Genomic DNA, 24,523 nt, shown 5'->3' on the forward strand with positions numbered 1-24,523 from the left:
TTGATTAATTTTTTTGCATTTATTTGCATTCATTACACATCATTTGCAATGGTGTGTAATGAATTTTTTAAAAAAAATCATGAGCATATCGTAAAAGCCAGATAATGATCATTATAGCCAACAATTCAGCAAGTCATCACAAAAGAGAGCTGAAGGGAAGGACCATTCAACTAACAATAAATTATACCTCTTACATGATTCTGTTGCATTTCTGGTATTGTAATTTCACAATTAAAAAGAAATGTGTCATAAGCACAGTGAATTGACAATAAATGAAATGAAGAGAAAGTATAACCAGCAGCATCAGGGGAAAAAGAGCAATACAATTATTGTAATAGCTACATTTTTAAAAACCATTTGGCATCTAAATCTGTCCAAACAGTTGGGTATCAAATCTGTTATATCTCTTGTGCTAGCTTTGTTTTACACTTAAATTATTCTTTTGCATTTCTTGTGATGTCAACTAGAATGCTTTGTTGGTTTAAAATGAAAAGCATACAAGGAAGTTTGATATTTTAATTGATCATGAAGACTTAAAAGAAGATATGAGGGGAAAAAGAGGAAGTGGCTTATAACAAGGTCAGAAAGGAATTATCTAAATGCTAGATGGAGGTGACACTGAAAGACTTCTGCTTTCTCAGCCTGTATTTCTGATCTATAATTTGGTGGGGGAAGGAAGCTGTTTTAGTATCTTCCTACTGATATCATTTTGGATTTCTGTGAGGACAAGAAGTCCAGTTGCTTCCAGAAGAAGCACCTTGGGATGACCATGCCTGAATGACTGAGAATCTCTACAGATGTTTGGCTGTACAGTTTGGTATGAGCACCCTTTGAGTGGTGTGGGAGTGAGAATGGATTTATAGAGAGGGAGATTGCAGACTACAGGAACCATTAGCAATACTCAGGTGATCCTGAGGACACAGATGAACCTTCAAGTGCTTCAACAACCCTCTTCAAGGATGCAAATGACTAGCTGTCTGCAAGGAATATAAATCCTTCTGTCCCCCACTATCCTGTCAGAGCTGAAGAACCTTCTTGGATGAGAAGCGAAACGTCCCCATAGAAAAAACAAGAAGTCCAATTGCCTCCAGAAAAAGCACCTTGTAACAACCATGACCTGGATGACTGAGAATCTTTACAGACTGTCAATTGTGAGATTAATCACAGTCCCAGAAGTAATGATTCCCCCAAAATACCCATTCCTATGTTGTACCATATTTAGCATATCCATGGTTTTCTGTAAAAATTTGAAGAATAAAATTTGTTGGACCAATTTAGGGTAGCATTCAATTGAAAATAAGATGCAAAATTAATAACTGTACCCAGAGTATAGAAATAAAAGCAATAAGAAAAAATCTTTGCCACTCCATCTCATGCTTAAGTAACCAGCTGTGCAACATCAATCCCTTGGTTTGGTTTTAAATGAAGTACTATAAAAATGCAGCAATTGGTAATTAGCATCCCAGTTCTCCCAGCTATTGCCTCAGCGTAATATCTGGACTGTATTTACTAGGCTACTAGGTTTATTTATTTATTTTATTTATTTATTTATTTATTTTGTCATAACAATATATGTAGGTATCATACAAAAAGATTATATAATATATAAACACATATATGAGTAAATATAAGGAGGTATAGGCCTGGTTAATCCTTGAATTGAACTTGTAATAAAAGGCCTGTCAGCTATACTGAAAAGTTAAAAACAACAACAGAAGGGAGGCAATGTGAAACCACTTCCATTCTGTTGCCAGGAAAACTGCATGGTTATTTCTATAAAGTCACAAGAATCAAAGGAGGCTTAACCAGTGGTGGGCTGCTGCCGGTTTGGACCGGTTCGGGCAAACCGGTAGTTCCAATGATCATCTGGTCCCACCCACCTGTCCCACGCTATCCTGTCCTATATTTTCTTCTTTCTGGCGCAGCTGATTTGCGTGGCACAGCTGATTTCCACACTTCAGCTGTTCTACTTACCAGGGCTACCTTAGAAGGTAAGCAGCTGAGCTTCAAATTGCTTTATTTTGAATGCTGCCCACAAGTGTGCATGTGCATGTGAAGCGCACGCTCGCTGAACCAGTTGTTAATCTGGTAGCAGCCCACCACTGGACTTAACTCACATATCTGAATTTCAGCATATTCAGAAGTTATTGGAACTGCAGCTAAAGCAGCTTTTGCCATTAAAAGGCACAAAGCTGATCTTTAAGAAACCCACATCTTTTTGATACTGTTGCAACTATCATAAATACCTGCCATTGACAAGCATCCAAATTTCAATCATGTGACCATGGGGATGCTGCGTTGGTCACAAGTATGAGGACACATTGTAAGTGTGACGTCTTCCCCAGATCCCAGCTTGGAAGAAGAGGAAAAGCCATCTCCAGGGACTTTAGAGGGAGTGGGAGCAGCACGTAAAGGCTGCTGAAGACTCCAAGCCAGGAGTCAGGTGGGGAGGGGGGTAGACATAGTAGAGAGGACTGATTGCTGCTGGAGGGCTGATTGGACAAATGACTGGCTGAAGTGGGAACAGGAGAGAGGTGGCAGCAGCTGGAGAGTTCTGACAACCCACTGGAAGCATGAGGGGAGAAGATTCACAACTGCAATTGACCAGTGAAGATGAGGAGGAATTGCCTCCTTCACTTCATCCACGGACATGTAGGGTGGAAAGGAGGCAGACTCAACAGAGATCAATGAGGCTACTTGTGAAGAGGCAGTTTCGCTCCTCCTCCAGTGACCATTTAGCCCAATGCATGGAGCAGAGTGACGCTGGGAGCAAACTATCCATTTCTTGTGTGTATGTATTTGTTCAGCCATTGTGAATTCATCCAAGAAGCTACTTCAGTTAGAGATTATCAGGGATCCATTCCTCACCACTGAAGAAGCTTCTTGGATAAGAAGTGAAACATCTTAAAGAAAAATCAGAAAGTTCAGTTGTCTTTAAAATAAAAGCACTTTGAATGAAATAATTTGGTGGATGGAACTGATAAGTCCTATTTTGTCTATGCCCAATACAGTATTTCAGCTCTATAATCTTGGCAGCTCTATAATCTTCACACACATGCACATATCTTCTTTTTTATTCCTCTATTTTTCACCAGCTTTGTTCTCCATCTCAGATTCAGATCATTTACTCTCTTCTTCCTTCCTTCCTGTGTGTTTATGTACTACATGTTCAAGTGTGGCACATTTGCATACAGGCTTGAATATATCTTGAGTTTGCAGAGAAAAGGTGAAATACAAAGGTATGAGTGAATAAATAAATGCACTGTAAGGTTAGTGTGAAACTAACTGCAAATGTGAAAGCTTGTATCTTTTAATAAAACTAGTTAATTGGAAAAGGTGCTACTAGACTCCTGATTGTTTGCCACCTCAGACTAATATGGCTTTTTTTCTACATTGTGAGTGTTATAAGAGTTTTCTTTTAAGAAAAGCAAATCGTTTACCTATAAGAGAAATAATACAGACTTTTCTATAAGGTAAGAGAGAAGACAGACTAGATGATGAAATTTATAGTCTTAGGGGATCTAAATAAAGAGAGATTCTTTGTCACTTAAAGGCATGTCTTGCTGTACCATTTACAAAATGTTACCTTTTTTTTAAAGACAACAGTCATTCTAAAAGGAAATGTTGTTTCTTTTATTCTGTATACTAGTTCCTACAATCAGCCTTTAGGGTGTTTTGCTTTCACACAAGCTTTATTAAGAAATACATTGTACATGATATTACTATATTTGTTAGACATTATCAACAAAATATAATTTAAAGTAAATCTGATACGCTCAATAAGCTTATTTATTATCAATATATATTTAGATGCTTTTAAATGATTGACTAGCATGTTTGTCACTTGGAAAAGTATTTGGGCAATCAATTCATAATCGCTCCAATGTGTTGTGTTGTTGACACAAAATTGCTGCTGTCATTGGTGCAATCAGTCACAAAACATCCATATTATATAAAAGGAAGTTGATGGTGCTAAATGAAGAAAAATCTTCAAGGCTTCAATTTTGTAAAGTAGAAATTTCATATGAACCTCAGAACCCACAACTTATTTTATGATATGGAAAATGGAAAGAAAGAAAGAATGAATGAATAAAGGGAAAAAGAGAGAGGGAGGGAGGGAGGGAGGGAGGGAAGGAAGGAAGGAAGGAAGGAAGGAAGGAAGGAAGGAAGGAAGGAAGGAAGGAAGGAAGGAAGGAAGGAAAATGATTGGAAGCAGTATCAATACAGTATTTAGTTCTAGTGAGCACTGTCACATTTATTTTGTCCTATTATTTATTTTTTTCCCTTTAGCAAAACCAAATACTCAGATTTTTAAATACTGCAGGAACTATTGTTCAATTAGACTTGTTTGATTCAACAAAAAGTCATTTCTCCTATCATGGTACATTTAAGTATCTGGAAAAAATAAAATTTATAATGTTAACAATGTTCACCTATTCCTTCAGAATGTGTGGGTGGTCCAGAATTAACCAGAGGTTAATTTAAAGTTAATATGAGCTAGCAAATTTATTTAATTAAAAAGTCAGATATTACATGTTTGGAAAGTACTCTTATGGATTGAAGTCCCTGAATAATAAGAAGTTGAATTCTTTATCCTCTGCAGGTTGAACATTAGGTTCCCTCTATTATTGTGTTTATTTTCAATATTCCACTTGTATTTCAGTAACTGGAACTTTTTGCACTTCATTTAACTTCTTGCTTCAGCAATACAATAAGCCTGCTACACATAATAAAAACAGTGAAACAGATGAATGAACACCAATATAAAACCCATAACTTGAACATCCATGGTCCATATTTTCAAATGCAAATTACTCCGTGCAATTTTTTTCAAAGAGAAGTTCATCAAATACCAACAATGCTAAATTAAAATTTTATAACAAAACTAAATTAATCAATGACAGAAGAATAAAAGAGAAGATAAAACAACAACAAAAATAACTAGACTTCATACTGAAATAAGAGCAGCCACAGGGTAAAGCTCTGAAGAAGACAAGGCATTTAGGATGAACTGGTTTGAAAAATCTGAATAAAATGATAAGATCAATAAAATAAGAACTGAGAAAATCAGCAATGGGAATGTAAATGTTCAGTAAATCCAGTAACATTTGATATATTTTCATCACCATTTCATAATTAGAAGGTATGTGATATGGCCAACTGACAGATAGTACTTGTCTAGCTACTGTCTAAATGAGTGCAACCAAGGGAAGTTCTCTACTTCATTAGGAAATTGATTACATTATTGACCTGCTACTACTGCTTAAAAACCTGCATTTAATTGGAATTGGTGTTTCTATATCTTTAATTCCATGTCCTATACTCTAGTATAAAAGTGAACATGTCTTGATCTTCTATGTGATCTCTTTTAAGGTATTTACAAAGAACTGTAATATTCCCATTAATTCTTAGTTTCTATTCACAGGACTTCATTTCTAGCCCTTGATCATCTATGTCAGGATGCATCACGCGCTGGCCATGCCCACACCCAGTTTAGCGAAGGGGGGAAAAGTCCTGATACATCACAGGATGCTGCCATATGACATGAGTTTGACACCCCTGATCTACATCAACCACTAAGCTTCTTCTAGTTTATCTGAAACATTAAAAAGTGCTATCTAGAACTAGGCAAAACCGGCAATATAAATAAGTGGAAATATTACTTCCCATGATTGGGGAATTATATGTCTGTTAAGGTAGCCTAAAATTACAGCAAATTAAATGATTAAAAATTGTGAAAACTAATTTTGAATTACAGGAAGCTAAATTATGAAAAAGGCAGAACATTTTAAAAGCAACAGTTAACTTCATTTTTAAAATCTGTCTTTATTTTTTAAAGCTGTTGCTACAAAATTGAATTATATTTTACTATAGGAAAATTTAAATTGTTGACCTTATCTATGGCCAAAACACATTTGTTGAAAATGTATCATATATTAACCACAGTTTTTCAATAGAAACATTGCAAATTTATTCTGGGATTTTTTCTCCCAATTTTCCTTTTAGCAAACAGTTGTGGAATTTTCAAATTCTCCCATCAAAATATTAACCAGGGTGAGCCCTGCTTGACTTCTAAGATCCACAAATGACTAATGATATCACCTGCCAGCGTCAATTTTAAAATATGTTCAATAACTTTAATAAAATTACTTCAGACCAGCACTTCCTTGTTTATGATTCTGTACTTAATTTCTGTGAGTAATATTTAAAAATATTTCAGATTAGCAACTATTTCTGAAGTAAAAGGGAAATGTCTTCAACAAAAAAGGAAAGGGAAATTGTACCATGAACGACAAACTTTTATTTATTTAATCCTTTCCTTGTTATTATATGTCATACTGAAAGTAATTACCATAAAATAGAGATAAAAGTGAGCTGTTGCTGTTATTATTTCAGAATAATTCACTGCATGATAAATGACTCTACAGTACAATTATGGACCTTGATTGGCTTAGTGCAGGCTGGTAGAGACAGTAGAAATTTTCTGAGTTTCTACAGTAATTATGAGAGAAAATGTTTGGCCCAAAAAAACCCAGCCAGCTACCAACAAGGTATCTGTATCTAAACATACCCTTACCCCTTAGAAAGACAGATCATATTAACAAGCAAATAAAAATGTTCATATTACTGAACTAATATGTCAAAGCAAATACTTTGCTTCAAAGCAAAACAAATAATTTTTTGTTTGCTGCCTATGAGAAATTAAAGCCTGAGAGAAATCATCATGAATACCATGGTCAAAATAAATTTTGTCTTATAGTGCTAATCAACGTACCCCTGAATATTTTTAGGAAATTAAATACAAAAAAACAAAACTTAACCCTAAGCATCTTGAAACCCAGGCAGGTTCAAATGACAAGATGCAATCTTTCAAATGCCCTAATTCTACCGTCATACTGCTCTACTATTGTTATCTTGTTTTTTACAATATCAAGAAAATCACTTGAGTTAGCATTGAGTTAGTCAATAGTCTAGCTAGAATAGTCAAGCACAGCAGAAGATAAGTACTAAAACAGGTGTCTGCAAACTTGGCTCTTTTAAGACTTGGGGACTTCAACTCCCAGAGTTCCTCAGCAAGCTTTGCTGGCTGAGGAACTCTAAGAATTGAAGTCCACAAGTCTTAAAAGAGCCAAGTTTGCAGACACCTGTGCTAGAAGATTTGAATCTTCTAATAACTTTTCAAATTCTGAATATGTGGTTCATATTCTGCTTTAATCTAATGTTTTTAACAAAGCTTAATAAATATATTTATTAAAATATAATATAAAATAAATTATAAAGTGACTAAATCAGAGCATTGATGTGAATGCAGTGTAATTTTTTGACTAATTTCACATTGGATATTTCTATATTTTTTATTGTGAAATGGTTGTTTCTTTTCTATCAGTTGAGTTGAAGGTTTACCAGATCTTCTTCTACATACTTCTATCAATATTTTGTTTGAGTTCATTGATGGAATGTGCAACTCACAGTTATGATTTCCAAAACAATGGATAAAGAAGCCAAGATGGGACAATGTAGCAGGTTTGTCCAAAAAATTGCAGCGATGCTTCTGAATTTTATGAGCTACATTAGATTGATTGCAGCACAATCTTTAATTATGTATTTTGCTCTTGTATATTGAATTCTCCAATGTTTAGCATATGGAACATGTTCAGACATTTTCAAGCTTTTACAAATCATTTTTGAAGTAAGATAAAAGATTCTGTACATCCAGGAGCATAAATTATATTAATGATTGATAGGCGCATATTTGTACTGAGTAGGTTATACACAGTATAAATATTTATTGTGTTATATACTGACTAGGTGGCTCAGTGACCAAGACACAGTGACCCTTGTTGATCAGAATCAAAAACAGCACCACAAAAAACAGATTATGAACACAAGTTAAAATAGAGAAGAAAATGGTAAGTGAACACCTGTCTACCCTAGACGAATTCAAATCACCAGGACCGGATGGATTACACCCCAAGGTTCTGAAGGAACTGGCAGACGAGATCTCAGAACCACTGAACTATATCTTTCAAAGATCCTGGAGCCCAGGGGAACTGTCAGAGGACTGGAAAAGAGCTGATGTAGTTCCCATCTTCAAAAAAGAAAAAAAAAACAGATCCAGGAAACTACAGACCTATCAGCCTGACCTCAATACCGAGGAAGATTCTGGAAAAGATAATCAAGCAACGAATCACCGAACACCTAGAAGCAAACAAAGTAATAACCAAAAGCCAACATGGATTTGTCAAAAACAGATCATGCCAGACTAATCTTACTACATTCTTTGACAAAGTGACAAAATTAGTAGACCAGAGGAACACTGTCGATATAATTTACTTGGACTTCAGTAAAGCATTTGATAAAGTAGACCATAACCTACTACTAGATAAAGTAGAAAAATGTGGGTTAGACAGCACCACCACCAGATGGATTCGTAACTGGCTAACCAACCGCACTCAACGTGTAGTCCTCAATGGCATTACATCCACATGGAGGGACGTATGCAGAGAAGTACCCCAAGGCTCTGTTTTAGGCCCAGTACTCTTCAACATCTTCATCAATGACTTGGACGAGGGGATAGATGGGGAACTCATCAAATTTGCAGATGACACCAAGCTGGCAGGAATAGCCAACACTCCAGAAGATAGGCTCAAGTTACAGAAGGATTTTGACAGACTTGAACATTGGGCACTATCTAACAAAATGAAATTCAACAGTGAAAAAAGTAAGATTCTACATTTAGGGGAAAACAAAACAAAATGCACAGGTACCGTATATGTGGTACCTTGCTCAATAGTAGTACCTGTGAGAAGGATATTGGAGTCCTAGTGGACAACCATTTAAATATGAGCCAGCAGTGTGCAGCAACTGCTAAAAAAGCCAACACAGTTCTGGGCTGCATAAACAGAGGGATAGAATCAAGATCACGTGAAGTGTTAGTGCCACTTTATAATGCCTTGGTAAGGCCACACTTGGAATATTGCATCCAGTTTTGGTCGCCGCAATGTAAAAAAGATGCTGAGACTCTAGAAAGAGTGCAGAGAAGAGCAACAAAGATGATTAGGGGACTGGAGGCTAGAACATATGAAGAATGGTTGCAGGAACTGGGTATGTCTAGTTTAATAAAAAGAAGGACTAGGGGAGACATGATAGCAGTGTTCCAATATCCCAGGGGTTGCCACAAAAAAGAGGGAGTTGGGCTGTTCTCCAAAGCACCTGAGGGTAGAACAAAAAGCAATGAGTGGAAAATCAAGGAAAGAAGCAACTTAGAATTAAGGAGAAATTTCCTGACAGTTAGATCAATTAATCAGTGGAACAATTTGCCTGCAGAAGTTGTGAATGCTCCAACACTGGAAATTTTTAAGAAAATGTTGGATAACCATTTGTCTGAGATGGTGTAGGGTTTCCTGCCTGGGCAAGGGGTTGGACTAGAAGGCCTCCAAGGTCCCTTCCAACTCTGTTGTTATTATTATTATTAGAAAGTCGGCAGTTCTGCGGTTCAAATTCCTAGTACAAGTCTCCTGCGTGAGCAGGGGATTGGACTAGATGACCTCCAAGGTTCCTTCCAGCTCTGTTACTGTTAAGGTTACCATAGGCTTCTCTTTCATTGTCTGCAAAAGTCACACTGTCTCTGTAAACATTAAGAATGATGAATTTAGTTTAATCAAATTTGACACCATGCTAACCAGCAAAAACTTTCTCCATGACTGCATTGATCCCAGAGTGGAAAAGCAACACTGCAGCCTTGCTTCATGCCAGTACATACAGATCTTTAGCCATTTTGCCACTAATATAAACAGAAATTTGTGATTCCTGATATATCATCGGCATGAGGTGAATGCTTTCCATAGCTTTAGCCAAGGAGACTGTTACTTGCACTGCTAAATCAATAAACACAGCAATGAGCCCTTTCCACTGTCCACTGATCCAGTCCTCAAAGGTCTGACACAGTGGTTTGAATGCAGCTTTGCAGGCTAACTCTGCATTTCATTGCCAGATGTTCAATCCTGACTGGCTCAGGTTAACTAAGCCTTCCATTCTTCCAAGGTCAGTAAAATGAAGATCCAGATTGCTTGGGGCAATATGCTGATTCTGTAAACTGCTTAGAGAGGATTGTAAAACACTATGAAACTGTATATCGGTCCAAGTGCTATTGCTATTGCTACATTACTACTGTTGTAATGTAGCATCCTTTTCTAGGTTGGGAGCAAACATCAACATCAGGAGCAACTGTTCTGTATCCAGCATGTGCGACATATATATAGAATAGAATAGAATAGAATAGAATAGAATAGAATAGAATAGAATAGAATTTTTTATTGGCCAAGTGTGATTGGACGCACAAGGAATTTGTCTTGGTGCATATGCTCTCAGTGTACATAAAAGAAAAGATACATTCATCAAGGTACAACATTTACAGCACAATTGATGGTCAATATATCAATATAAATCATAAGGATTGCCAGCAACAAAGTTACAGTCATATAGTCATAAGTGGAAGGAGAAGTTACAGGAAGTTACAGGAAGGCATTCTAATTGGATCCTAACAAAAGCTTCATCATAATAATATTTTTGAAAGTGAACCAATTACCAAGGAGGTTGTGTTGGCTCCGCTTTACTTGACATATTTAAGCAGAAACTAGGCAATACCTTTCAGAAATGTTTTAATTTGGACACATGCCCTGAGCTTGAAGTGATGCCTAAAGACCCCATTTCATGTTCTAAGTTTTTTTTTCAAGCCCTTCATCTGATTTTAGTAACTGACTATACTTTCATCAGTTATTCATCAATATTCTTTATTAATATTGATTTTTTTTTCTTACTCTTCAGAGGTTCCTCCTCCATTTTTTACCAGCTGTCTTTCATGGGATATCCTGTTTATTTTCTTCCAAAACATTCAATGAGTTTGAAAAAATAATGCAACAAACTGAATGTTGGAGCTATGTCACCTTTCAAATGTGAAGTTAATTTAGCCAGACGGTAGCTCCATTGAGGGCCTCCTATAGTCATCCTATTTGCTTTCATCTCTTTCAAAATTGACATATTTTCCTTTGACTCGGAAAGTTTGCTGTATTTGTATTGTTTTTGTACTTGTATATGAAATATATTTTTCAAGTTTGTTGTTTTTACAACCTAGCTGATGGACATGAAACTCTTTTCTCAGTATCACTCAGTATCCACAAACAATTTTATATTTTTTATATTCAAGGTTTATATGAAATAATCAGTATTCCATTCTGCATTGATTTTTTTTTTCTCACATGCCATATTATCTCTAGGGTTCTTTTTAGAGAAATATATTCCCTTTTGTGCCCAAATCTCATGAGATGACTGTTTAAAAGAGAAGGCATTTGCATGTAGAGAAGCATCTATGAAAGTCCAACCAGAGGCATTTTTCTGTTACCGCTAAATTAGGATGCACAATTTGAGCACCCAGGATTATGTAATATATAACCTCCTACTATATTCTATTTTCTAAAAATTTCTAGAATTTCTACTTTCTATTTTTTTAATTTTCTTTTTAGTTTGTATTAGGTATTTTTTTTTTGTAATGGTAATTTTTAGGAAAAAAATTACTAAAAAAAGCATTTGGTAAAAGGCCATCCTCAACTTGGGGATACATTGTTGCATAGACAGAAAAAGCATGATTCTTGGTTTCTATAATATGGCATTGTTTAACTGAAGGGACAGTGAACCTTCCTATGTCATGAAAAGCTATTGTTGGACTTCCTAGAATGCTAGTCAACTTGAACGAGCTGGGATATATTCCATAAGAGTCCTGCATACAAATGGATAGTGTTAGCTTCTTCCATAAAGGGACGCAGTGGCTCAGTGGCTAAGACACTGAGCTTGTCGATTGAAAGGTCGGCAGTTCAGTGGTTCAAATCCTTAGAACCGCATAATGGGGTGAGCTCCCGCTACTTGTCCCAGCTTCTGCCAACCTAGCAGTTTGAAAGCACATAAAAAATGCAAGTAGAAAAATAGGGGCCACCTTTGGTGGGAAGGTAACAGTGTTCTAGGCGCCTTTGGCATTTAGTCATGCCAGTCATATGACCATGGAGACGTCTTCGGACAGCGCTGGCTCTTCGGATTTGAAACAGAGATGGGCACTGCCTCTAGAGTCAGGAATGACTAGCACATATGTGCAAGGAGAATCTTTACCTTTACCTTAGCTTCTTCCATACTTTTCATCTACTTATGGAAATCAACAACAAAAAACCAATAAGATAGAATGCCTCAAAAAGGCTCTGCAAGACAGTTGTATATTGCTATCTCTCTGCACAAAAGAAGAAAAAGTTACCCATAGGTTCTTTCTCTCCTGTAAATTCATGTAGTGCAAGCAATCTATGTCAAAATAAGTACCCAAGGGGTAATTTCGGTTTATTTGGAATCAGATCCAATATTAGTAGGCACACTGGATTTTGAAATGACTTGATTAAGCAAGCTATGTTTTTCTACCACTTTATGGACCAACTTAAAAAAATTCATTATTTTAGTTCTAAACTGTTTTAAAAATAATATTTAAGATTTATCAACATTCTTATGAAATGACTATGATATTGTGTTCCCTAACGTTAAAGACAAATGTGAACTATTGTTATCCATAACATTTTGGATGTTAATTAATAACAAAATTAACCAAAATTAATAACATTTTGGTTTGTTTTAAGAGGTTGTCGTGGACTGGGTACATGTTTTGCAACATTGATTTTAATTCATAATCCCCCTGTAGAAGCCCAACAGCAAGGATTACAATTTGAACAATTTTCACAGTTCCACAGTCAGCTGAGGTGAAATATAGCAGAGAACTTCACATTATCTCAGCCAGAAAAAGGAAAGGAAAAGAAACACCCTGCCCTCCTATTGCCAATGCTGCCTTTATGTTTCAAAGTTGGCTTTTCAGTGCAGATTGAATTCACATTTAAAAGTAAATCGTTTGTCTGGAAAGCCAAACAACTATCTGCGTTGTCATGGTACTGGTATTTTAATTTTGATGCTTGGCATTAGTTTATGCCCCAGGGTGAATAGCAGTTTGTTGTATAAAAAGCTTTTGCTGAATAAAAGGACAGGAATGAGGGATAGGACATACATACCTTCTAGCAATGTTACTATAGGAGCTTGGCCAATGCCTCCTTTACGATGCAATTACAAATCTATTTACATGGTATCAGCTCCTCGCAGTTAAGAATTCATTTTATAGCCTGATAGGAAATCAATACACTTGATGTCATTGCTAGATACATGTGAGTGCATTAAAAATGCATTAAGCTTCACTTCTAACAAAAAATTAATAGAGCCATAAACACTGAGCAATGGCTGCAACTTCATTAGCCTTTTGCTGGCCCTAATGTGGCAAGGTTATCTAGAAATCCAGAAGATCACATTTCCTGTCTGCATTAACATATCTAAAATGCTTTGTCTCAGAGTAAATTACTAGCTGCTTTAAAGAAGCATTTGTTCCTTCCTTACCCCTCCCTTACAATAACACCTTCCTTATTCACAAGTAAGATGCAAAATGTCCCTGTTTTGGCATTAGTTGCAGGAGGTATATGGGAGAGCTATAAACCTTTCAAGTGGTTTACTCAGTCCAGATTGTAAACCAAACATATGTCATTTGCATTGCCTGGTTCAAAGGCATAATAGAGCCAGGGATTAAGATGCTATACTGGGCTTCTTTTTGCCTTCCTATTTATTTATTTAACATTTATATAGTCAGCTACTATAACTCACTCACTCAATAAATAAATAAATAATCCCCCAGTGAGGCACAACCTTGACATGGTTGTGGGGCTTATGTGCTCTGAGGGAAATGAGAACTTTGTGTTTCAACCATACTGGACAGGTTCATCAGATGAGTCAGAGTGTATCTCCCACAAAAAATATGGTGAGACAGAAATTTCAGAAAGCCATACCAGCTCAAATGTCACCTGGGTTAACAAGAGCACTAGAGGTTGGAGTTCCTGGATGTCTGGTGAAAAATGGGCTACAGGCTTTGGCTTTCAGTTAACTGTTGTCTGAGCAACCAGGGCCAGCAGCTGCAAAACTACTGGAAGAAAAGGTTTTTACCCATCACAAGTATACAGTGATTAAAAACAAAGAAATAATGATCTGTTATTACAGATAAAATCCAACAAGAAGAGGATATTTGAAACGAATGCACCAGTTCTGGAAAGAACAACATCCAGAATCAGAAATAACAGAGACCAGCAGATCAATATTGATTTATAAAATATAAATAAAGTATAAAGTATTCACAGAAGCAGAATTGGAAGAACTGCAAAGATTCACCCACAGCAAAGAAATCCAAGCCTTGCCAGAAGTAACTCAGAATATACAGGCAAACCAAGGGGAGCTTGTAGAAGAGGAATCCAGCAGATATATACAATTGTTTTTATTTAGAAACCAAGCACCCACTCTTCCACCTAAGGAAGAACAAACCCCTCTAATGAAAGAAGTAAAAGATTTGAAAGAAAGAATAACTGAACATCTACAACAGCACAAAAATATCAGAATAAGGCTGCTTGCATTAAAGCTTGTTCCAAAGAAACAACTAGCACAATCGTTAAAAGATGCAAATACTGCAATATCAAGTATGAACACCAACTTGCTGCATAAAACAGACAAATCCCATACCTGGGATGCAAAATTAATAGAGAAGAAGAAAAACTAAACAGTGCACCACAAAAATGGAAGATTAGATTAGAAAATATGATCAGCAAGTTGATATCAGATGCAAGCAAGCTAGAGCAGATGAAAGAAAATAGGCTAAAGAGCAAGATAACCAAAGAAAATGTAATCAAGAAATACCATTTAAAAACAAGGAAAATCAAAGAAACACTGGAAATAATAAAGCAGCAAATAACAGCAATAGGCAAGAAAATTAGCAGATCAAAGCTCGAATTGCAAATTATAGGCAGGCCTCCAATGAAAGAATCTATCAATGGAGAAACTGCAGTGAATCAGTAAGTACCTGACAAGGAAGAAAAAGTACAGCTCTGGACACAAGTATGGGATAACCCAAAGAAATACAACAAGACATAGCTTGGTTAAAAGAGGTGGATAAGAATAAAAAAGAAGTTGAAATGAAAGAACTAGCAATAACAGCTGAAATGGTAGAGAAAAGAACAAGGAAGGTCAAGCATTGGTCAGCTGAAGATGAACTGCATGCTTTTTGGTTGAAACATCTAACGGCTCTATACCTGCTCATTGCCAAACAGTTTAACAACATACTACAAGGAGGTGAAATTGAAGAGTGGCTAATATCTGGTCAAATCTACCTGATAATGAAAGGTCCAGAAAAAGGGGTAGCACTCGGCAACTGCAGGCCAATTATGTCAGGGTTCCAACAGATGCCCTAATTAAATCATGAGCCTCAAGTCAAGCTTCAAAAGAAATCCAGTTATTTATTAGGAGCTTCATGTCGGCATGGACCAGGTGGAGCCAACTCTGACCTTAGTTAATTTGTGCTTTGCCTCTAACCCTATTTTCCCCTCCCCTCAATATGTGTCAACAGTGACACTGTTTTTTATTAACTGGTGTGGTAGCTGATGCAATCCAACAGCATCTATTTGAAAACATTTTTTTTCCATCTGTCCCAATAGCAGAGAAACAAAATAGCAACTCCTAATTGACAAAATTATTTTGAAAAACTGCAAGAGAAAGAAGACAAACCTGAATGGATGTAGCATGGATTGGCTACAAAAAGGCATTTGATTCTCTGCCATATGACTGGATAATCAAGTGCCTAGAAATAACAGGAGTCAGTAGAAACATCAAAAACTTTGTGCAAAGATCAATGGCACAATGGAAGACACAGTTGCAGGTGAATGATGAAAGACTTGCAGAAGTTACTATCAAGAGAGGAATATTTCAAGGAGATTCACTATCACCACTACTATTTGTCATTGCACTGTCTCCTCAGTCAACAATACTAAATAATTCAGGCCATGGCTATCAAATATCAAAACATCTGCCAGACTATTCCACCTCCTTTACATGGATGATCTGAAGCTGTGTGGAAAAACATCTGAAATAGAATCACTGCTCAACACTGTCTGAATATATATATATAACCAGAAATTGCAATGGAGTTTAGATTGGGCAAATGTGTCACACTCACTATCAAAAAAAGAAAAATAGTGAAAACTGAAGCATCAAAATATCTATGAAAATAAGTTTAAGAGTCTGAATGAAGATGATTAGTACAAATACCTGGGTATACTTCAAGCTAATAACATAAAGCACACTGAAGTCAAGAAAAAGATTAGAGGTGAATACATCAAGAGAGTAAAGAAGATCTTAAAGTGCAAACTCAATAGATGAAATACCATCAAGCAATCCCCACCTGGACAATTCCAGTCATTAGATACATAGCAAGAATAGTGGACTGGATGCAAGCAAAACTAAAAGCAATGAATAGGAAGACCAGAAAATTAATGACAATGAATCATGCCCTTCATCCTTGCAGCGACATTGACAGACTCTAGCTATCAAGGCAAATAGGTGGGCGTGGAATGCTGCAAGTACATCAGATGGTTGAAGCAGAAAAATGGGCTTTGGAAAAATATCTGAAGGACAATTATGACAGCAGAATAGAAGAGAAAGAACTGGAGAAGATACAAAATACAAAGACCTACAAATAGAAATAGAACAACTGTGGCAAAGTCAAGCAAGGGTACCATTAGAAATAGGCACCTTGGGTGCAATCCCGAAACAACTGGAGCACCACTTGAACACCATAGGCACTGACATTTGCCATCAGTCAATTACAGAAGGCTTGGAAGAGCTTTCATTCTGTGATGATATCTGTAACACTATCAAACATCCAGATCTGTGTATCACAGATCCTTGGAAATGACTCAATAGGTAGACAAAAATACCAAACCCATTCTAACTGACTATGTGAATAATAACAATAACAATAATAACAATAATAACAAATAATAACAAATAATAATAATAATAATAATAATAATAATAATAATAATAATAGTCGTCATCGTCATTTGGAGCACAACACACCAGATATTGCAGTTGTTGAAAACTGAGGTTATTGATATTGCGGTACCAGGAGACGCCAGAGTCAAAGAAAAAGAACTGGAAAAAAAAATCACAAAATATTGCACCCTGGCCATCGAAACTATGTGATTATGGATGAAGCATGTAATAGTGATACCCATGTCCAAGAATTTTATAAAATACCAGTACACCAAAAAATTGCAGCTTCCTGCAATAACACCAGTGGAACTGTAAAAAACTGCAAAAACTGTGCTATGTGGAATATCATACATAAGTTTTGAACTTATCAGACCAGAATATCCTAACTTTAGGATATTCCACCCTACTTGGAATTGCCTTTGTACTCAAATACTACCTTAAAAAAGACTTGAACTGTCAAGTTTTTACCAGTCCCAGACTGTGAATTGAACTGAAAATTAAATCTTTAATAATAATAATAATGAGGAGGAGGAGGGGGGGGAAGAAGAAGAAGAAGAAGAAGAAGAAGAAGAAGAAGAAGAAGAAGAAGAAGAAGAAGAAGAAGAAGAAGAAGAAGAAGAAGAAGAAGAAGAAGAAGAAGAAGAAGAAGAAGCAGCAGCAGCCATGGCTTAAGATAGGAACCATCAAGAAAGAAACTACAAACTAATGCCCTGAAAGCAAAGATACAGAAATCCACCGACGATCCAAACTGCCAACTTTGCAACAAGAGTCAAAACTGTTTCACATTTAATATGTGAATGCAGCAAAATTGCAAAAACTGATTACAAAGCTAGACATGACTGAGTTGCTAAATTAATTCACAGGTCACTATCTAAAAAATACGACTTACCTGCATCCAAAAAGTCATGGGAACATAAAGTGGAAAAAGTTATAGCAAATGAGAAGGTTAAGATCTTGTGGGACTTTCGAATACAGACGGATCATCATTTGGAACACAACATGCCAGATATCACAGTTGCCGAAAACCAAAATGTACAATTTATTGACATCGCGGTACCAGGAGATGCTAGAGTCAAAGAAAAAGAACTGGAAAAAATCATGAAATATCGTGACCTGGCCATCGAAAATACACGGCTATGGATGAAACATGTAACAGTCATACCCATTGTCATCGGGGCACTTGGTACCATGTCCAAGAATTTTACAAAACACATCAAGAAATTGCAGCTTCCTGCAATAACACCAGTGGAACTGCAAAAAACTGCGCTACTTGGAACATCGTACATCTTAAGAAGGTACTTGGTTGATACCTAGGACTCTGGCAGCAACGCCTATCAACCATTAGCACCAGTCAATGGTATTTGTGATGCATTTTTTAATGTTCAGTTGACTGAATTTCATGTTTAATGAATAAAGATAATAATAATAAAAATAATAATAAAGTGTATTTGGGGGGACCATAATGCTGAATGCATTCATAAAAGCAAATTACCAATATTTAATACATGGTAAACATCTAAACTATGCAAATGCAATACCTATCTATGAATCTTTTATTTCATGCAACACTAACTCATGATAGATAAATAGGCAAAGAATTTTTTTTTTAGATGTGAATGAGTTGCAAATCTTTTCTTTAATGATTGTGTAAGACTGTGAGAATGTTTGGCAGTATTGCAGTTTTCTGTGATTTCCACTGATTAAAAACAAAACAAAAACATACAAACAGTGACTCTTTATGTTTACAACAGCTTGTAACAAAGATTTTCTGCCCTACTCAAGAAAAGAACAAATTACTGTGCTTTCATTCTTTGACACATAAATTTCCTGATGCAGGCTTTTTAAATGCAAATTTTTCTAATAGAACTCTTTTTAAACCATTTCCACACAACTTTCAATAGCATACATTTTCTTGCATATTTCAAGGAGGAAGGTAGATAAGTTTTGAACAAGCAAAATATTTGTTATTATATTTTAAATTATGCTAACATTCACATCCATGTGTTTTTCTCAAAAAGCTTTCATGGGAGTCTGATTTGGATTAAGGCCCTGGTAAAGTATGGGTAAACTTAAAACTTTTCTCCCCTCTCCAAAAAACACATGATCAAGGCTACTATACCAAAAGACTGAAATGGAAATGGTTCCTTTCATTGATCTTAAATTATAAAAATTAAACTAGAAGGCTGTTCCCACTCTATAAGCCTTCATAGCCTTAGGGCCTGGATATCTACAGGACCATCTCTCTTTCATTATTTCCATCTGTCCTATTAAATTTGACAGAGGGCATATATCTCATCCTGTTGATTAAAGAATGCCATCAAGTGAGACCCATTTCTGTTGTGGTGTTTGCCTTTAGATTATCTCCCTACTTCAAATCAGATGGCCTTGATCCTGCTTGCTTTCTTGAAAGAGCTGAAGATCTGACTGTTTGCCTAAGCAAGAGGAAAACAGGTCAGTGGTGAAATCCAATTCTTTTTTACTACCGGTTCTGTGGGTGTGGCTTGGTGGGCATGGCAAGGGAAGGATATTGCAAAATCTCCATTCCCACCCCACTCCAGGGGAAGGATACTGCAAAATCTCCATTCCCACCCCATTCTGGGGCCAGCCAGAGGTGGTATTTGTATTTGCTGGCTCTCCGAACTACTCAAAATTTCCGCTGCCAGTTCTCTGAACTGCTCAAAATTTCTGCTACCGGTTCTCCAGAATCTGTCAGAACCTGTTGGATTTCACCCTGGTATAGGTATATTTTGATTCTTTGAAGTATTATCTTTGGTGGCCATTTTTGCTCTGATGGTATATAGTCTGTTTTACTATTGTTATTTATCTTGTTTTTAAACCTTGTTTGCCACTTACAGTTGATTTGGCAAGATGGACAGGCCTGGTAATTGAATCAAATAAATAAATAAGCAAATATGAGCTGCCATTAGCAAATAAAAGGATACATTACTTGTCTTTGCAGAATCATTGGTAAAATGTTAAAGATTCTCTTGAGTCTAGCTTGATTTCTGAAATTATGGGATATGACGTGGATTTCTTGGAAGTAGTACGGAAGCTATTTGGGATTATCTTTATCTAGGATGTTTTGGGTTTTCTATTCTAGTCTATAGTTTGGGATTTGAGGTGGGTTCTCATTCAAGTGCTAAGAAGGTCTAGTGCTGCTTAATTTGCTTAATTAAAGTTATTTAATTCTGCAGTCTTCAGGATATATATTTGTAAAAAATATATATCTAGACATTAGTCTAACCCAGGGATGTCTAAGCTTGGCAACTTTAAGATTTGTAGATTCAACTCCCAGAATTTCCTGTGTTGGCTGTGTAATTCTAAAACTTGAAGTCTGTGGTAGTAATCTTAAAATTGCCAAATTTGGATACTCCTGATCTAACCAATAGTTCATCTATAATCATAATATTTTTAAGACAAGTAACCTTAATACTTCCCTTCAAAAATATTTATAATCATAGGAGAAAACTTGTCCATTTTTGTCTTCATTTTTTAAAAAATTCAGCCAGGAAGATTTTAACATTATTTAAAAAAAACAAACGAACAAATTGAACACGCTTTAAAAAAAAAACCTATGAATTTTTGTATACAAATAAAATGTGCTAAAAAAGCTGATTTTTGTTTAAATGAGACAGAACAATGACTATTTTCTGCATAATGAATGTGGTAGAAAAAAAAGAATAATTATATATTAGCATCGAGGAGCTTGTTTTCATTCCTGCTCAATTTAAAAGCATAATTGACATAACTTCAGATATTAATATAGTTTTATTATAAAATTATAATAAAATTATAATTTTATAATAAAACTATATTAATATAATAACCCGATGACAATGGGTATCACTGTTACATGTTTCATCCATAGCTGTGTAGTTTCAATGGCCAGGTCGCAATAGTTCATGATTTTTTCCAGTTCTTTTTCTTTGACTCTGGCATGTCCTGGTACAGCAATATCAATGAACTGTATGCTCTGGTTTTCGACAACTCTGATATCTGGCTTGTTGTATTCCAAATGATGATCTGTCTCTATTCAAAAGTCCCACAAGATCTTCACCTTCTCATTTTCTATAACTTGTCCATTTTATGTTTCCATGACTTTTTGGATACACGTACTGTAAGTTGTTATTTTTTAAATAATGACCAGTGTGTTGTGACCTAGGCCCAAGTAGTTACTACCAGACACAATCAGTCCTAAACAAACATATTTTATTAGAACAGCTGAGAATTACTTCATTCTCAGCTTAGTCCAAATCCTTCAGAAAAAGTCCTTCGCCCTTATCACAAACATTTGTCTTCTTTTGCACTCTGCCAAAGGTTTTTCTTGGCAAAGCCCCACGAAGTTTAGAAACAAGAGACACCGACTAAAAACAATTGTAGCAACATTGCTTTCCTACAAACAGCCCAAGAGCCATTATGCCCTTTTAAGCTTTACGGCAGGGGCCAATCATTTCCTGGCCTTACTCCCGAGTCATCCTTTTTGCTTTAGCTGCTCTTGCCTTCTGGCAGCTCTTTGCATGTATGCACTAGGAACAGGCTCCTCCTGTTCCTCTGCCTATCTGCTGTCCACCTCTGGAGGCTCCGGAGCCCATGCATCGCTCCCAGATGACTCTGGCTCCATCTTTGCCTCCGACGCAGACCCTTATCTGGGCCTTCCCCTGACTCCAGGACTGGCCCATTGTCCTCCTCAGCCTCCTCAGTGTCCAACTCCGCTGTTAGCTCCATGGGTTGCTGGCGGACCACAGTGGATTAATTTAGCAACTCTGTCATGTCTAGCTTTGTAATCAGTTTGTGTAATTTTGCTGCACTCACATATTAAATGTGTAACAGTTTCACATTTCATCATTGCAAAGTTGGCAGTTTGGATTGTCAATTGATTTTTGTATCTTCGCTTTCATGGCATTAGTTTGTAGTGCTTGTTCTAGAGCAGCAAGTATTAAACCTTCCATTTCTTTCTTGATGGTTCCTATCTTAAGTCATGCCCATGTCAAGTTGTTATCACATTTTCCTTCAATGTTTTTAAATATCTGTCCATATAAAGCTTTGGTTTTCCATCTATTTAATCTGTCATCCAGCTGTTTTTCCTTATATTCTGCCTTTGTTTCTGTTGTTTCTATAATATTCTCTGTTTTCACAGCCTGCAGCAATTTTTCTGTACTTTGATTCACATATTCATTCAAACTTCATTTTTCTTTTACAGTTTGATGGATTTGCAATAGCCTTCTGCCCTCTATTCTTCTTGGCAGCTACAACCTGTTGCTGTCATTTTGTGGATGTAAAGCATAGTACATTTTCAAAAGTTTGTGCATTTTTCGGTCCAAGTTTTCCAGTTCAGCCAAAGTCCAATTGATGATTTCAGCTGGGTAGCATATCACTGGAACTGCCCGTGTATTAATAGCTTTAATTATGTTTCCAGCATTCAGCTTTGATTTTAACATTTTGCGGACCCTCCTGATATATTCCATTTGCATTGACTCTTCCATTCAAGATGTTATCTGCTTCCAATATGCCTAGATATTTGTAACCATCATCCTTTCCTAACCATAACACTTTCACTATGCTTCCCTTTTCCAGTTCTATTCCTTCTTTTTTCCTTGCTGCATTGATAATATAGCACATTTTTCAAGTCCAAAGTTCATTTTGATGTCACTGCTGAACAGTTGAACTGTGCTGAATATTAATTTAAGTTCAGTGAAGCTTTTCGCATACATTTTTAAGTCATCCATATATAGTAGATGGTTTATCTTGCCATGTTAGCTTGAGATTTGGTATCCCAGTTTTGTGTTTCATAGAATTATTGTCAGTGGAATTAATGCAATGTTGAACAGTACTGGAGAAAGTGAGTCCCCTTGGAAGATTCCTCATCTAATGTTGACTTCACCAATGTTCTCCCCATTTGCTGTTAGAAATGTTTTCCATTTTTGCATATTTGCTTTCAAAAATATACAAATGTTTTTGCTGATTCCAAAGTTTTCCAGACAGGCATTAATTCAACTTTGGGCTAATGAGTCAAATGCCTTCTTGTAATCAATCCATACCATATTTAAATTTGTTTTTCTTAGTTTTGCATTTTTAGTACCATTTTGTCAATGAGCAGCTGATCTTTTGTTCCTCTTGATTTTTTATAATTTCCTCTTTGTTCTACTGGATGCAAACTGTTTTCCATTAGATGACTGAATACTGAATTTGCCAGTATTCTTGTAAAAAGTTTGAATGTTGATGGTAGACAAGTAATTGGGGATAGTTGCTTGGTTCTGTGCTCTTTTCTTGATCTTCATTATCAAGTATGTTTGACCAGCTGTTAACCATTCTTCACTTGTTGCAGTTTGAAGCATTTTCTCTATTATTATTGTTGTTGTTGTTGTTGTTGTTGTTGTTGTTGTTATTATTATTATTATTATCATCATCCTAATATTATTACTACTATTATGTTCATGTCAGAAGCACCTACCAAGGCACTTCCAGGTTGAAAGGATTAGCCAGTGACATCACTGTTGCCCAGGAATGCTAGAGGGGGCTCTCTTTCCATGTCCCTGTTATTTTCCCACTGAAGTTCCTTATCTACTTGCATCTGCATTCTTTCAAGCTGTTAGGTTGGCAGCAGCTGGAACAAATTGATGGGAGCTCATTATGTCACATGGCTTGTGCTCTCTGATTTCTAACCACATGATCCATTGCAGTTCCTAATAGTATTAATAAAAATCTAGGGACTATATCTGAGATTCATTCTAGGTCACAGGTGTTGTGTCTCCAGCTCCCGAGCCTGTCCTCACGGAGGAAGATGACTCTGAAAGTGATGGGGAGGAGCTGACAAGGCCTCTGCTCCAGGACCCTCCTTTCTGGCAATGCCTCAGGTTCCAGCTGAAGGTCAGGAGGAGCTGACAAGGCCTCCCTCTCCAGGACCTTCCTTTCTGGCAATGCCTCAGGTTCCAGCTGAAGGCCAGGAGGAAGGCATGTCGGAGCACCCACTAATAGAATAGAATAGAATAGAATTTATTGGCCAAGTGTGATTGGATACACAAGGAATTTGTTTTGGTGCATATGCTCTCAGTGTACATAAAAGAAAAGAAAAAGAAAAAGAAAGAAAAAAAATACCTTCATCAAAGGTACAACATTTACAACAAAAATGATGGTCATAGGTTGCAATTTAACCCTTAGTGATAGCAACAAAAAGTTATAGTCATACAGTCATAATTGGAAAGAGATTGGTGATGAAAGCGATGAGAAGATTAATAGTAGTGTAGATTTAGTAAATAGTTTGACATTGTTGAGGGAATTATTTGTTTAGCAGAGTGATAGCCTTCGGGAAAAAACTGTTCTTGTGTCTAGTTGTTCTGGTGTGCAATGCTCTATAGCGACGTTTTGATGGTAGGAGTTGAAACAGTTTATGTCCATGATGTGAGGGATCTGTAAATATTTTCACAGCTCTCTTCTTGATTTGTGCAGTATACAGGTCCTCAATGGAAGGCAGGTTGGTAGCAATTATTTTTTCTGCAGTTCTAATTATCCTCTGAAGTCCGTGTCTTTCTTGTTGGGTTACAGAACCAAACCAGACAGTTATTTATTTATTTATTTATTTATTTTATTT

Source organism: Ahaetulla prasina, chromosome 8 (assembly GCF_028640845.1).
Source record: "Ahaetulla prasina isolate Xishuangbanna chromosome 8, ASM2864084v1, whole genome shotgun sequence".
NCBI classification, from domain to species: domain Eukaryota; kingdom Metazoa; phylum Chordata; class Lepidosauria; order Squamata; family Colubridae; genus Ahaetulla; species Ahaetulla prasina.